Genomic DNA, 15,697 nt, shown 5'->3' on the forward strand with positions numbered 1-15,697 from the left:
GGGTGAGGGCAACGCTTCCTCGTCCGCGAATCATCGCAGCCACGCACGTGTTGTGTTCTGTCTATCTGTTATTCCCCCGTATTGAATAAATAAATTTCTTTTATTTAATTATTTTCACTAACTTTGCATGGAGCCACTTGCCTTTCCCTTATGTATTTTCCCTTTCCCACACTTTGGGAACGAACGTGCTCTGTATTCTCTTCCCTTCCAATGAAGGCTAGACTACCAGTCGAAACATCAGTAGAATAATAGTATTGTTAATGATAACTGTGTGAATATTTATTTCAAGATGATTGCTGCAGGTTACGCGCGCACTTGATATATATATATATATATATATATATATATTGAAGTATGTAATACTTTTAGAGGAGTACGTTTATCTAGGTCAGTTACTTACAGGGGACCCTGATCATGAGAACGAAATTTACAGAAGAAAATTGGGTGGGAGTGCATACGGCTGGCGTCGCCAAATCCTGACTAGGAGCTTACCACTGTCGTTGAAAAGAAAAGTGTAAAATCATTGCATTCTACCGGTGCTAATATATGGGGCCAAAACTTGGAGGTTAACAAAGACGCTCGAGAAAAAGTTAAGGGCAGCACAAAGAGTGATGGAACGAAACAGGTCAGGCCTAACGTTAAGAGACAGGAAGCGAGCGGTGTGGATGAGAGAGAAAACAGGGATAACCGATATTATAGTAGACATTAAGAGAAAAAAATGGGGCTGTGCAGGCCATGTAATGCGTAGGATGGATAAACGGTGGACCATTAGAGTTACAGAATAGATACCAAGAGAAGAGACATACCAAGGTGGGGTCATGAAATTAGGAAATTTGCAGGCGCAAGTTGGAATCAGCTAGCGGAAGACAGCGGTAATTGGAGATCGCAGGGATAGTCATCTTGCAGTGGAAATAAATGTAGGCTGATGATGGTGATGATGAATATGTCAAATACCGCATATATTGTTACCGTTCCGGGAAGTATTTGGCCGTTGATGAAGTTAGCAACTCGCAGCGGTGGCTTAGCGGCTATGGTGTTGCGCGGCTAAGTGCAAGATCGCGGGAGGAGATCCCGCCTGCGGCGGCCGCATTTCGAGCGGGGCAAAATTCAAAACGCTCCCGTCCCGTGCATTGGGGACACGTTAAATATCCCCTGCGAGTCATAATTATTCCGGAGTTCCCCACAACGGCGTGCCTTATAACAAATCGTGTGGTTTTGGCCCGTAAAACCTTCCCATCTCCCCTTTTGATTTCCCCTGAATTCAAATCCGAACCAGTCGACAAGCCACATTTCTTCAGAACAAAAATTTATTTTCGGTTTCAAAGTGTAGTTCGTCCAGTAGAGTATTTAGTAAGCGTTTGATAGGTAGGCCTCCAATGCATTGTACGACTAAGGCAATTTCAGTAACCCGGAAGTGCCGCCATCGTCAGTGCTTTTGAAACTCTGAAAGAAATAATGGTCAAAAGGCGACTGATTATGCTAGTAGTGAGAGAAAAATCTTAAATCCTACCCTGAGGTGCTATACTATATGCGCCGAGTTTCTCGTTCGCACGAGTTTTACCCGACCTTACTCGATGCAGCCAGTGAACGGAGACAGCACGGAACGCGCAAAAACAGGGGACATAAAGAAAAATGTCGGGATAAAGCCGCGTATGACAACATGAGCGCACCCTGCACGGCGTTTCAAACATACAAGACTGCGCAACGAAACGCGCCAGCGCCGCGTATTGTTATCAACAAATGATCGCACTTTTGCAATACCGTGACTGTCCCGCTGTCTATCTGCACACATGCCGTGAGCCGCTTGCCACGCCTTTCTCGGGCACCTCAAGGCCGCGCCATACGGTAAGAAATTCAACAAGAGGGGACACTCAGCGAAAACTGGCAACAGGAAACTTGTCACGCTAGTATTGATCCCGTCTGTTAGCAGGCGCGAGAAAAAAAGTGAAATTAAGTTAACAGGCATTGTTTTATTTTTGTTTCATTTTTTTATTGCCACGAAAACTAAAAAGTTTTGCGCATAAATGAACTTATACTTTGCGACTTATTCTTCTTGCGTTACCTAGCGACATGCCTATGACGCGCCATGCGCCAGACATGCCGCCGAAGCGAGCGAGGACGGCTGCGAGAGTGAGCGCTGGCCTGTTGGGCGACCCGTCGGCCTCCTCTTTTTTTTTGTTTTAAGGACGATAATCTTTCTTGGGCTAGCTAAACGCGAAAAAGTTTGTCCCCTCAATTCAACCACCAGGCTAAAACCAACCAAGCTACTAGCACTGGTGGCACGGGGTCATGCACGTCAACAATATACAGCGCAAAGGGAAAAATCAGGCATATTCGAGGCAAACTATATGTACATAACCGTGATCCACAGCGTTCATTTAAATACGAGTACACATTGGACTTGTTTTTACGTTAGCAAATAAAAATCAACGCGTTAGAAATGGTGTCGAACAGATGCTACGCGTTAAAAACAAGCCGACTGAAGTCGCGGCTCTGTAGCCGGCTTGAAGCCAACAGTAATAAAAAGTTCCAACAGATGGCGGAGACCAGGGAGAACGCGGGAAATTTAAATTGAATTCTGCAAAACCTGCATTGCATTCATCATGAGATGAGTGAGAGGGAAGGGGAAGAGCATGAGGGGTGGGATGGGGGAGAATAGGGGGTCTTACATATCAGGGGCCGCAGAAGGCTATCGTCTTTCGAAGTCATTTGCAGCGAAGCAAGCAGATATGCGGCCCTTTTTTTATGTAGCCTAGTTCCTTGCGCTCCTGGCGTATATATTCTTGAGCTCCTTCTGCACTTGGACATGACCCCACTACACTATTGGGCTACGGCGAGGTGAGAAATTTTGTTTCACAGTCTCCGACGCAATTAGGCTTACGGCACGGGAACGACACTTATGACACAGTTAGGGCCCATTCACACTTGTCACTAGGTGAGGTCGCGCGACCAAAGCGACCAGTCACAAGTAGTCGCAAATGGTCGCTTTTATCGAAATGCGACCGTTTCAGGCCAGTCGCTCACTGCTCCATTTTTCAGTCGCGCGACCGCAGTCGCAGAACAGCTGAACCAATCAGATGCGAAGGAATAGGACGTCCGTATACGCTGACGCTTATTTTACGCGGCGATGACATTTCAAGTAGACGTGAACGCCATATCGTGAGACATTTCGGTTTAGCGATTCGTTGGTCGCATTTGTCAGTGTGAACATCGTTCGTCTTGAGTAGCTTTCTGGTCGCCAGTCGCAATCGGTCGCGCGACCTCGCCTAGTCGCAAGTGTGAATGGGCCCTTAGCGAGAACCAACTCAGCCGTGGTGCGTAGTGTAGTGCAACTTACTAGGAGAAGTTTGTGCCGCTTTCTCTGATGCCAGACTATACTGAAAAGTATTTTTTTTTACTTTTTGGGGTACCTTTGAGGCACGTTGGCCGCACAGGGTGCGGTGACGCAGTTAGCGATAAGCAGCTCGGCCGTGGTAACAAAGTTAGTTTGGCGTCTAATGAATCTCAGCGGGACAAGTTTGTGACGTTCTTTGTGGCCCCGAAACAACATATACCTTCTTTCGGTACCCACGCTTGTCAAAAACGCGATGAGCGATTGCCAAGAGTGATAACAAGGGACAATGCCTCCTAAAATTGCAAGGGAGTGTGTTGCTTGCGCCGCCAGAACGCGCAAACGATAACGCCGAGGAACATAACAATCAGAAACTTGTAATTCGTAAATTGAGGCATGGAAAGGACTGAAAGCAGGCTTTGCACCGACGCATTTGTCTTGAGTGCGAGTAGAAGGCATTCTGCGAGCGTCTAGACATGGTCGGGCTGGGAGCCACTGTTGCGTCTATCTCTTAGTATGTAGCGTACCATCGCGTCGCCTAAGGTCAAGTTTTGGAAACGTGAAGTCACCCGTTTATTTGTGCTATGAAAGTGCAGGAAATAATGCCGGAGAATTGGGGAATCCTTGCAAATCAGATGTTTTCATATTTTATGGTATTTTTTGGTATGACTCCGATATTTTCTACGCCATGCATATAAAAGCGAATTGAATTTGTTTGCAATGCCGCCCATTCACCGCTTTCGCATGTTTCCCTCTACACGCAGTATTCCTATGTCTAAATACCAAAATGACACATGCTTGTAATTTACAGCTTCTTTTTTTCAGCTGATACCGTCCGGTGGAGCTTCACACGGGAACCACTGCTTACCTGGGGCCACAACGTTGGATTAATTCACAAAGATCCCGGGCCGAACACTTATATAGAGCAAAATAAAAATTTCCTCATTTCAGAAGGCGTCTTGCGTTTACTTTGTGAAATTGCACGTGACACAGATTCGATGGGGCTTATAAAGGTAGTTCGCAATCATTTTTACCAAATAATAAAACGATTCGGCACCATGACCGTGCGCGGTTGAGCAAATAAAAAAAAAGCGATGGGCGTAACCCGAGCCAGCTAGCGTTACAAACTCGCCCGCTCAAAACCGAAACCGCAAGTGTGGTTAAGGTATTGGTGGCAGATTGCAGGTATCGTCCAGAATTGACTGCAACGCGTCAAGCGCGCTGCAGTCATTTCGGCCGCTGGGCTCTACGGCAGTGTCCACTCTTGGGCCTCTTCGATTTTCGGAGTTCTGACAGGTACACCGTATTCGAGTGCGTTGTGCACTCTATGGTGCTTGCCGATTGCCAGTGCTGGAGATAACAGCGATCGCAGTTGGATATCGTAACGACTCCGCAGCAATCATATTTTGGAAGGTGAGGGCTCTTGTGTGCAGTTATGAAATGAGACTTCGAACGAAGGAAGAGGTTGCAACTGTTCAGTGTTCAGTGGTGGTGATTAAGAAATGCCATCGCATTGGGTCTAGAAACGCGAGCCAGTCTCGACGCTGACCGTGCTTGCGACACTGCGGCGCCGATGCATCACTAATGACAGAGCAGACATCTCAAACGACAGCTACGATACTTTGTCGTTGGAGAACACTACGCACTCCTCAGCATCGTCATCCACTACGGCACACCGACGCCTTGCAAGCAGCTACAGTGACGTGCCAATAATCATTTGCCGTGCGCTACGTCGTCACAATGAAGCCAATGAAACCGTGTTTTACGGCCATCGCTGCCCGAAAAGATATATGCATATGCCAGCGACAGTCGACGCTTTGTTTTGATAGTAGTGCTCACTACATCACCAATGACAGATCGTTGTGCGTGTTTTATTTCACCGCTCAAGATTGTTGATGGCCTCTCAGCTCAGCACCGCATCGCTGTTGCCCAAAAATAAGTTGGGCGTGCGCCAACCGTGGTGGCTGCGCGCACAAAAGTTACATGCCTTGCGTTGGGCCTGACCAATGGTTTTGATTGGTGGGTGAACTCGTGCCAAACTCGTACACTGGGCTGCGTGCGCAAAAGATGCGTGCATGCGCAGCTACATCGTGCTACTTGTGTGCGCATCGTGCTACGTACTGCGTGCGTAAAAGCGTAGACTTGCGGTTGTTGAAGGAGATTGCCGGCGACTTGTTTCCTCTGTCGGATCACGCCATCGCCTACTCGAGGAACTACGCCCGTTAGGTCGTGAGGGTTGACCTGCTGGCGTGACCTCCACTAGGTGGCCCCGGGAAGATAGTGCAAATTGACGGGCGACTGCTTCACGGCAAGTGCATGTCCAATCGAAGCCGCCTGATGACGGTTGACTACGTTCTGCCGAGCCGCCAAAATTATGGCGGTGTTGTAGATCGTTGACCATGGGTCTTCGGCATGGTGTGCGTGACCACAGGGGAGCTGCGGCTTTTCAAGGTTGACCGACGAGAAGCGGCGACGCTGGGTCCCATTATTGCAGCCTGTGTTCAACCGGGGACCATTCACAGTGACGTATGGGCCGCATACGACTGTAAGCTCGAGAACAAGTTAAGGATCGCACAAGGAACGATGGAACGAAAAAAAATGTGGTTGATCCCTCTTATATAGGAATCGGTATAGAACACGAAAGTGAAACGTGTCTTCACAGAAGTAGTGTAATGTTTATTGCACATTGATATATAATGTCTATTGGTGTTTTGTGGCTAAAGCGCCCTTAGGCGTTGATGCACCCACGCTGACGCCTGGTGGCACGTCTCCTCCATCACGACTACCAACGTCGATGACCATGAGCAACCGTCGTGCATATGGAAGCTGCACTACGCTGCACACGCTAGCACAACGCGAAAGACGAAGCACGTAACTGACACACTAATACAACGCGCAAGACAAAGCACGTAACTGAATCGTCACCGAGTCAAATCAGCGTGTACAGCGCGTCGTAATTGCAGCCTCCGCGATCAACTTCAGAAACATTTTCAGAGCTAATTGCGGAGGCCACGCTCCGCTGTGCTGAGCACGGTGAACGCCACCTAGGTGGCGTTGGTAGTGCTTCTTGATGCCAGCGTCCCTTCGAATGCTGGCATCGAGGCGTCGTAGTGCTGAGACCACCGAAGCGTTCACTGTCGGTGCGCGTTAGTGTCATAATGCAGTACTTCTCTTTTCTGCTCGTAGGCGGCGGCACCGCCCCGAGCAAGAGCGCGGGTACACGGAGGAGTGTTAGATATATAAGGCGCGTCTGTGTAGCTCTCTGCAAATGCGTTTGTGGCGCAATGGGTTAAACGCTCGGCGATCTATCGTCGCGGACCGAGAGGTCGTGGGTTCGATTTCCAAATTTTGCATGTTTGTGGAACTTTTTCTTCTGGTTTCTTTCTTTGTATTATGTTCTATGACGTATTTCCGTGACGGAAATACGTCAGTGAAGTCTTGGTGGACCCCGGCATAAAACACCTTCGTGTTAAAAAATGGAGCTGGGCAGGCCATGTAATGCGTAAGATGGATAACCGGTGGACCGCTAGAGTTACAGAATGGATACCAAGAAAAGGGAAGCGCAGTCGCGGATGGCTGAAAACTAGGAGGGGTAATGAAGTTAGGAATTTGCAAGCGCAAGTTGGAGTGAGATAACGCAAAACAGGGGTAATTGGAGATCGCAGGGAAAGGCCTTCGTCCTACAATGGACATAAATATAGGCTGATAATGATGATGATTTCACTGGCATCAAGTATTTCACTTCAAGTACAAAGTTCCTAGCCATTTTAGCGTTAAGTAGCAGCTTATTCATGACATTAACACCACAAAATTTCAAGAAACCTTGACCGTAGACGTGAATAGTGGCAGTGAGAATAAAAGTTTGGTTGCTTGCATTTCTAAGGCAGGAGGTTGGTACAATAAACGGACTTACAGGCACCTGATAGTTGTTTGTAATGTTATGGGCGGTACATGGCAACATTGTTTCTAATACAGGTGGAAATGACGGTATTCGGAGTTTAAGAAAAAACGCGGTCTACTTCGATTATTAAAGCGACAGCTTTCTCTGGCTCTTTTAACGAATTTGCAGTTTGCCAGTTTCTGGCAATTTGTAGCCAACTTGTGGCACTAGACGCCACTAGTGGTAACTAGAAATAACTCAAATAAATAAAACTAGCCGATAGTTGGTCTTGAGCCACTGCCTCATGGAAAAAAATGGCCAGGACAAACAGGCGGAAGGCAAAATCAACTTATGCGAGCCCGCGCTTGCGACGCTTAGCTTGTTAGGCGAGTCGCAAGAGAAATGTGTACTTGTAAAAATGTGAGCGAGCGCATCTCCTAGCTGAAGATGAAGCAACAAATTACGGGATGCATTCTTCCCGTATTTCGATGCACGTCTGTCAACATACTGCCGCGCCTCTGTGCGTTTTTACAAGGTCAATCACGTCGTGTCGTGTTATTTAAGACCGTTTAATACTGAACAAAAGTGCCGCTTATTCTGCTTGTGGCGTGCGTCACAAAGCAACAGTATTAGGCGGGTCGCACAGCAACAATGGGCCTATAAAATATTGATTGCACGCATCCGATAGCTGACGATAAATAAAAAGTTGCAGTAGCTTAGCTCGGCTATGCCAGGATATACGTAGCGTTAGCAAAGGTTCAGCTGATTATTCTTAGCTTTCCTGGTTGTCTCCTACGCTCAACCGCTAATTGCCAGGCAACTACTTCGGGATCCGATGAGTCAGGCTTCTCCGTTCTTCTGCGCTGTTGAGCAGCATTTGCGCTCTCCTTCTCCATGGCTATACCACAATGGCAAACGCCAGTCAGAAGCGCAGCGGCTCCAGCGCAGTGTCAGACGGCGACTGCACAGCGAGCGAACGCGCGCCGGCGCCAGTGCGTCTACCATGGCTACGACGTCACTCCTCTGGAATGCGCAGACCGGCGGCGGCGGAGTGCGCGAGAGGTGCCGGCTCCGGTGGCTCCGGTGCGCAAGCCGTGTGACATCACTGATCCTTGCGCATGCGCAGCACGGCTCTTGATATGCCGCGCGAAACGGGCTTGGCTAGGCCAGTGTAGCTAACGCTACAAAAAATATAAGGACATCTAAGCACTTCTTATGAGTTGTGAAGGCGAAAGCAATAGCGTCCAATTGAACGCTGCGGAGCGGTCCTTCAAGTTTTCCCCTGCGGGTAATGTGCCATAGCGGCACGTGTTCCCCGAGCCAGCAAGCAGCCCGTGGTGCCAACACCACATGCCACCGGCGTCGTGCACGACGAGAGACCGAAGAAGCAGCAGCGGCCACCGAGGCCGTTGCCGCGCGCAGCAGCTAGCCACAATGGGGGTGAGAATGAGAGATACGGACCGCGCGCCGGCTTGCAAGAGCGAGATCGAGGGTGAGGTGGCGTCGCGACAATGCCTTCTCCCCTCACGCGACACCTGCTGCACTATTGCGGCAACCACGACAGCAGATGCACCCATTCGCCCGCTCTGCACCATCTAGGTGCGCTTGTGACGTGGCGTCGCAGTCACTGAGAATTTGACGAGGCGCGCTCGTCACGTGGCATCATAGCCAAGGTGCCCTTTCTCTGCAACAGAATACAGACGCCGGCTTTTTTGCTCAATGGGCCATTTGACGCTTTCGCAGCCAAAACAAGTTAATGGACGAGATCAAACTCGTCAAGCTACGCATCGTAAACGGTTCCACCAGTGGGATAAATAACGAAGTATATTCTGGCGTTATCGTTGTTAAAGTCTAATGAGGAAGCTTGTTTTGTTTACACGTGCCTAACACTCGGACTAACACAACTTATTTCAGCACCTAGAACAGTGACCGAACATTGATTAAGCATCCTTCGCCTTCTACTTACATCCCACCCGGATAGTTTATTGTGCCTTTCATTCCTTACAGGTTTATGTACCCATCTAGTAATGCATGCTTCATTTATTATTATGTTACCCAAAACTAACAAGGAAAAGAAAACGCTAACGCTTTATAATGAAGGAAATTACGAAGTTATCATTGACGAGCTTTCTACGTTAATGCTTGATTTTTCTCAACGCAGTGTTGGCACTAACTGGTATCTCTTTAAACACAAGCTACACGACCTAATCAAATCCCACATCCATACCATAATCATAACATAACGAGCTCAGTATCCACGGTTTAACACAACATTACGACGACTTAAGAACTTTAAGAAAATTCAATTCCGGCACGCAAAGCTGGTGAACACAACACGTGCATGGGAGGCCTATCACGAGACAAAAAAAGCTCTTCCCCTTACTCACTGCTGATGCTCAACAATAATTCTTTCTTCTGCTTTACCTGATATGATATGAACTAACCCAAAGAAGTTCTGGAATTCTATGAAACCCACACTCTCTAATACTTTATTGTTGCACGACGAGCAAGGTCGTCATACTCCGGCGCAGGACGTTGCCTATGTACTTAATACAGCTTTCTTTTCAGTATTCACTCGTTAGCCATCGGACACCTTGCTTCCCCTGCCCCTATCAGATCATACATTGATGCCAGAAAGTACGATCGATGCTCCTGGCATTCATAAAATAATCGATTCTCGAAAATTAACATCATCCGTCGGGGTCGATGGCATAAATTTGAATGTATTAAAAGTGCTCAGCAGGTTACAAGCGTTATTTTGTCGTACATATTTCAGCAGTCCCTCTCCTCTGGCGGGACCCCATTGAATTGGAAAGTGGGCAAGGTCATTCCAGCCCCGAAAAAAGGCAACCCATCATCACCTAAAGATTGCCGTCTAATATCCCTGACAAGTGTATGTTCCAAACTGATAGAACACGTTCTTTATTATCAAGTTGTAAATTTTCAGCATTCAGTAAATTTTTCTCACCCTAACCGGCATGGTTTTCGAAAAGGTCTTTCGTGCAACACCCAACTTGCACTCATTATTAACAATATTAGTTTTAGTCTTGACACTAACACTCCCGTTGATGCGTTGTTCCTTAACTTCGAGAAGGCCGTCGATAAGGCACTTTACAACCGATTATTTGAAAAACGTTCGGTACCCCCATATATTTGACTGGATGCGTAGCTTTCTAACTAACGGAACACAATTTGTCTTTGCTAATGGTTACTCTTCCGCCCTTTCTCTCGTATATTCTGGCATGCCATAGAGAACTTTACTTGGCCCCTTGCTTTTCCTTGAATGGAATAATGATCTACCGACAAACATTTTATCACAAATACGCTTATTTGCTGATGCTCGCGTGCTCTATCTGCAAATTAGCATAATAATGACGACGTACTAGCTCTCCAAACTGATCTTTTTATGACCGAAACTTGGTGCAAAAAATGGTTAATCGGCTTTAATACTAACAAGTCACCCCTTCTATCTTTCCACCGCAGGCCCTTCTATTCCGTCCATGAATATGTAATCAATTGTTTCATTATTTCCTCAGTTAGTGCTTACAAATACCTTGGTATCAGTCTTCGCTCCGATATGTCATGGCTCACACACAATACGAACCTAACTAACGATGCTAACCTATTGCTTGGCTACTTGCGCCGTAATCTCGGACTTGCTCCCGCCTCTGTCAAATATCTAGCATATTGTAGTTTCATCAGACCTAAAGTCGAATACGCATGTGGTATACGGGGCCCTTATCAAGCCAACCACATTAACATGTTAGAAGGAATACGAAATCGCGCAGCGCGGTTCACTTTCTCTGATTATTGCTTTACTTCCAGTACTACGGAACTCAAATCACGAGCTAAGCTAACTAAATTTGTACTTCGCCGAAAAGCTGCTCTTCTCTCGCTATTCCGCAAGTTCTTCCATGCATCTCGCGGGACCTCCTACATTTCACCAGCATACCGCCATTACAACCTCATCAACCACACCAAGGCCGTCGATCCTCCTCCAGCCTGAACCACTTCTCATCTATCTTCATTTATCGTTCGTACCTCAAGATACTGGAACAACCGTTCCGTATCAACTCTTCATCATGAGAACCCTCTTCATTTTAAACGCGTCATCGAAGAACTTACATTAAATAAAATGTACGCGCCCTCCCCTCAAGTAAAACACCCTCGGGGGCCTTTGAGGTATCGGAATTAAATAAATAAATAAATAAATAAATAAATAAATAAATAAATAAATAAATAAATAAATAAATAAATAAATAAATAAATAAATAAATAAATAAATGCAGGGGTGCTTTGTTGTTCTGCGAATAAAGAACGAGGCACTCGGGACCAAATTCTCGTCGAAGGAATTTGTACCTACGAGCCGCAGCGGATGAGTTATAGGCCACGTATTATAGACCACGTATTAGTGAGAGGACTGCGCACCTTATAAGATTTAATGGACGCCGCTACCTCGTTCAAACGAGATTCTCACCTGTTCCAGCTCCGAGAACAGGGGCAGTATTCAAGAAGAGCGGCAATACGCACAGATGCAAATTGAAGGATTAGAAGAAAATCAGACGGTAGAATCAAAAACAAGAAGAATGTTTGGGAATGTAGTAGGAATTGGGAAAAACAATAAGGATGACATGTATAAACAACATTACGTCTATGTACGCACATATGGGTGTGCGAAAGTGTTCAACTTAAGAGATTGGATAAAATGTGGTCAGATGTGAAAGCTCATAAACAAGAAGACATTAAGTGATATTCGAAATTAAACTGTGGAAATGATTGAGGAAGCATTAAAAATGGGCACAGCGTGAAAACAGTGAGCAGAAAACTTGACATGGGAAGAGGCATGATCTCTGTAGTCTCTGTAGTTATTATTCTGAGGTGAAATTAGGCATGGTTGTGCGAGCAAGGCATGTGAGGGTCACGTTCATCACTTAGTTTCGGAAAAAACACACTCTCGACGAACCCATCAACGCTATCACATGTCTTAGCCAACGAGCAGATTTTAGACTAATAATGTCATTCCCATTGAGCGATAAGGGAAATGGGTTCAATTCCCAAAAATATATACCCGAAAATATCCAAAAAGTCATCAGATATCACCTGTCTAAACATTTCTTGACTATTTCGGCAAGACATCGGCCAACGAATAATTCAGCGAGATATAATGGCTGAAATTACACTTTCGCCAACTTCTCGATGCATTATCCAAAATGACATGCATTGCATTTTCTGCAAAAGGAGTGAAATTCTTTTGGCCACTGGTTGCATTCAATGCAAAATGGGCAAAATATTTCTTGCTCTAGAAATCGCGAGGCGATTACCATAAGCAAGAGATACTGACCGCAGTAACATTTGCAAACACCTTCTGTCCAAGAGCCCTTCATGCAGTTAATGGTCCATTGACCGCTCGTGACGTTGCAGTCTTTTACCGTCCATGGAAGGTTGTTAAAAGTACAGGTCTTCTCTTTCAAAACTGTGTGGTTGAAAAAAAAAACAGAAACGAGCTAGATAAGATTATATCTAGAACACATGCAATCTTTTCAAAGAATCGTAGGAGAAGCAATTTTCGCTAAAACACGATGACTTCTTTTACACAATTGATTTACCCCTTGTTTCTGATGTATGTATGCAGAATTTCATTCCCCCCTCTTTGAAAGCACTAAAGCAACGGCCCACGGGTTATCATGCTTTGTCTTTTAAGCATTTTACAGCGGTAGTTGTTCTGAGCTCAATAACCTAGTCGTGTTCATCGCCACCGTTCGTCACCGGTATGCGACAATCCTTTGCGATATCAAACCTGATATCATCAGTGCGTACTGATAATACCACGTAAAATTTCCTGCTGACACTTCAGGTTTTTCTATGACCACAAGTAGCAAGTCTGTCTATACTAAAGTGTGAGAAAGTTCAAAATTGCTAGTCGCCTGTAATTCTAGCCATCTTTATATGCAGTCAGCATGCAAAAGGTACGACGAATTGTGCCATACTTTAGCTTTTTTTTCCATTTCTTTCATTACGTGAACAGAGACATCATATTCCCATCACGAGAACATTCATGTTTAGGGTTATAATGCAGCTTTATTGAAAAGGACAATGAGAACAGGTGGTGGAAACTGTTCACTGGCACATGTGGTGGTGGTCGCTCATGCACTTTATATGTTGAAGTAATTTGCTTGAAAATCGCAAAATTCACTTTCGCTGTGGTAATAGTCCACCTGTTCTCGCCACTAGATTTCATATTTTCCTACATGATTAAAGTTAAGTTCGCGGACATCACGCGTAAAACCGCAACGTGATTATCAGGCAAGCCTTATGAACGGGCTCCGGTTTACTTTCGACCCCCGCGGGTTCTTTACCATGTACCCAATGCCCGGTACACAATCGTTTCTGCATTTAACAACTATCAAAATGTGGCTGCCGCGGCGCGGATTTGATTCCGTGCCTTCAGGCTTAGCAGCTCCACGCCATAGCCACTGGTGGGTTTCTTAATTGAGCACATGTAGATATAATTTAGTTCGAAGTTGTGACCTGAACATTGACACGCTTGCGGAGACCTTCAAACTGGCATAATTTTCCGTGGTTCTTGATTGTTGTTTATTGTCCAACGCAATACAGGAACCAACGCGTACCGCAATAAATAATGCCATAATATTAGACCTTTTCATGGCAAATCTACCTCGTGACTTCCTGTTTTCTGGTACAATTATCATTGCACTGATTGATACCGCATAGGTTTGAAAGCAGGTCCAAATATTCAGTGTCAATATATACATGCAAATTCTCTTTTGCAGTAACGAGCTAAACTCTCTTTCACTTGCCAGGAAACGGTCTTTCTATGCTCGTTAGAGGACGCAGCATACGAAAGCTTTATGAAGATAGACATCTATATCTATGAGTAATATTTTTCCTATAAAAATGGAACAAACGCAAATGCTAAAAATGGTATATGACAAACGCAATCTGTATAGATTACATTTCAGCAGCCGATACCTAATGACAGAATCATTTGGGAAGGCACCGATCACTTGAATAAGCTTCTGGGACAAGTAAAACGTATATAATATTATATAGGAGTTACAGAGATTAAAGAGACGTACTATACTCTAAACGTCATTCTATCATTACGGAAGACGAAGAAGTAAACTTTATTGACAGAGCCGGCAGATTGGTTTTAGGTGCCTCCGGTGGCGGCTCAAAGTCCTCGGACTGGGCCGCCATCTTCGGCTTGCTTGACGACCCAGAGCTAGCCTTCCAGCTCCGAACTTATCAAGGCCACCTCCCAGCGGCGGCTACGCCGACGGAGAAGGTCCCCGGCGGCCCCCGCTGTTGGGGCGACGGCGGCAATGAGAGAGCTCGAGGCTTCCTGTAATCTGGTAACGCCTGCCGATATGGGCGCGTCGCGAACGGCGGTGGTTTCCGTACTGTTGTTGCCGGCGCATTCCCAGAACATGTGTCGCAGCGTTGCTCCGTGTCCGCACGCTTTACACGCATCAATCGCGCATAAGCTCAGGTAATAGTGGCGTAAGACGGCTGGGCTAGGGTAACGGCGTGTTTGCAGTAAGCGTAGGGTTACGGCCTCGTTACTGATTAATTTATTATGCATGCGTTGGCGGGAATTTGCGCCTTTCGAGTCTGTAGTGTTGGGTGAGGTCTCTGAACGTGGTGAGGCGATCACCCCACAGCGATTGTGATTCTTGTTGTTGCTGCGTGTGTGTCGTAGTGTCTAGATTCGGCAGATCCGACGTCCCGCACTCGGGGGTGGAGGCGGCAGCCACGTAATCTTCCACGGCTCGGCGAGTGAGACCTCGAGCGGTGGCGTGGGCCGCCTCGTTACCAGTGAGCGGGACGTCGGTGTGTTCCTGGGTCCGGAAGAGGAAGACCGTAGAATTTTGTGGTTGCAAGGGTGTCGTCGAGTCTCCGTCCCCACAAATTTGGAGTATGCGGGGCGCTTCCCGAGAGACGTGGCGCGCGCGAAGCTTCGGACTACCGTCTGCGAGTCGCTGATCTCGATAGCAGCCTTCGGTACAGCGGCAAGTGCTAGGGCTATCGCAGCTTCTTCTGCCGAATGCGTGTGCCCAGTGGTCACAACCGCGATCGTGGTCACAACCGCGAATGCGTGTGTCCGTGCGGTCTACAACCGCGATCGCGTGTGCGTTTCTGCCTTCGCCATATCGCGCGGCGTCTATACGTACACCACCTCGTTACTGTTTCCAAACTTGTTTTGAAGGTCGCTAGCACGTTTGTTGCGTCATCCGACGTGGTGTGTCGGATGCATATTCTTGGGAAGCTGTGGGACGATCAGGTGGTCGCGGACCGAGGCCGGAACCGCCGTTTTTTTTTTTTCCTCCATGCTGAGTGTGGTACGTGATTCCGAACGACTGGAGGATGCGTCGACCCGTCCTTGACTTGGATTATCGTCCGTATTGCACTACGTCATGCGCTCCGATGAATCGTCAAGCGAGTTGTGAAGTCCGAGCTCTAGAAAC

The 15,697-nt window shown here is 46.8% G+C and overlaps 1 long non-coding RNA gene across 1 annotated transcript; it reads right to left on the reverse strand.

Annotated features, from left to right (window-relative positions):
- Window positions 1–1,289: 1,289 nt before the first annotated feature.
- LOC125946731 (uncharacterized) lies at window positions 1,290–12,680 on the reverse strand. The gene is made up of 2 exons (XR_007467826.1): window positions 12,553–12,680; window positions 1,290–1,443 (listed from the first exon to the last, which is right to left on the reverse strand). It is a non-coding gene; the product is annotated as an uncharacterized LOC125946731 (long non-coding RNA).
- Between the last annotated feature and the right edge of the window lie 3,017 nt (window positions 12,681–15,697).

This window comes from Dermacentor silvarum, chromosome 7 (genome assembly GCF_013339745.2).
Source record: "Dermacentor silvarum isolate Dsil-2018 chromosome 7, BIME_Dsil_1.4, whole genome shotgun sequence".
NCBI lineage: Eukaryota > Metazoa > Arthropoda > Arachnida > Ixodida > Ixodidae > Dermacentor > Dermacentor silvarum.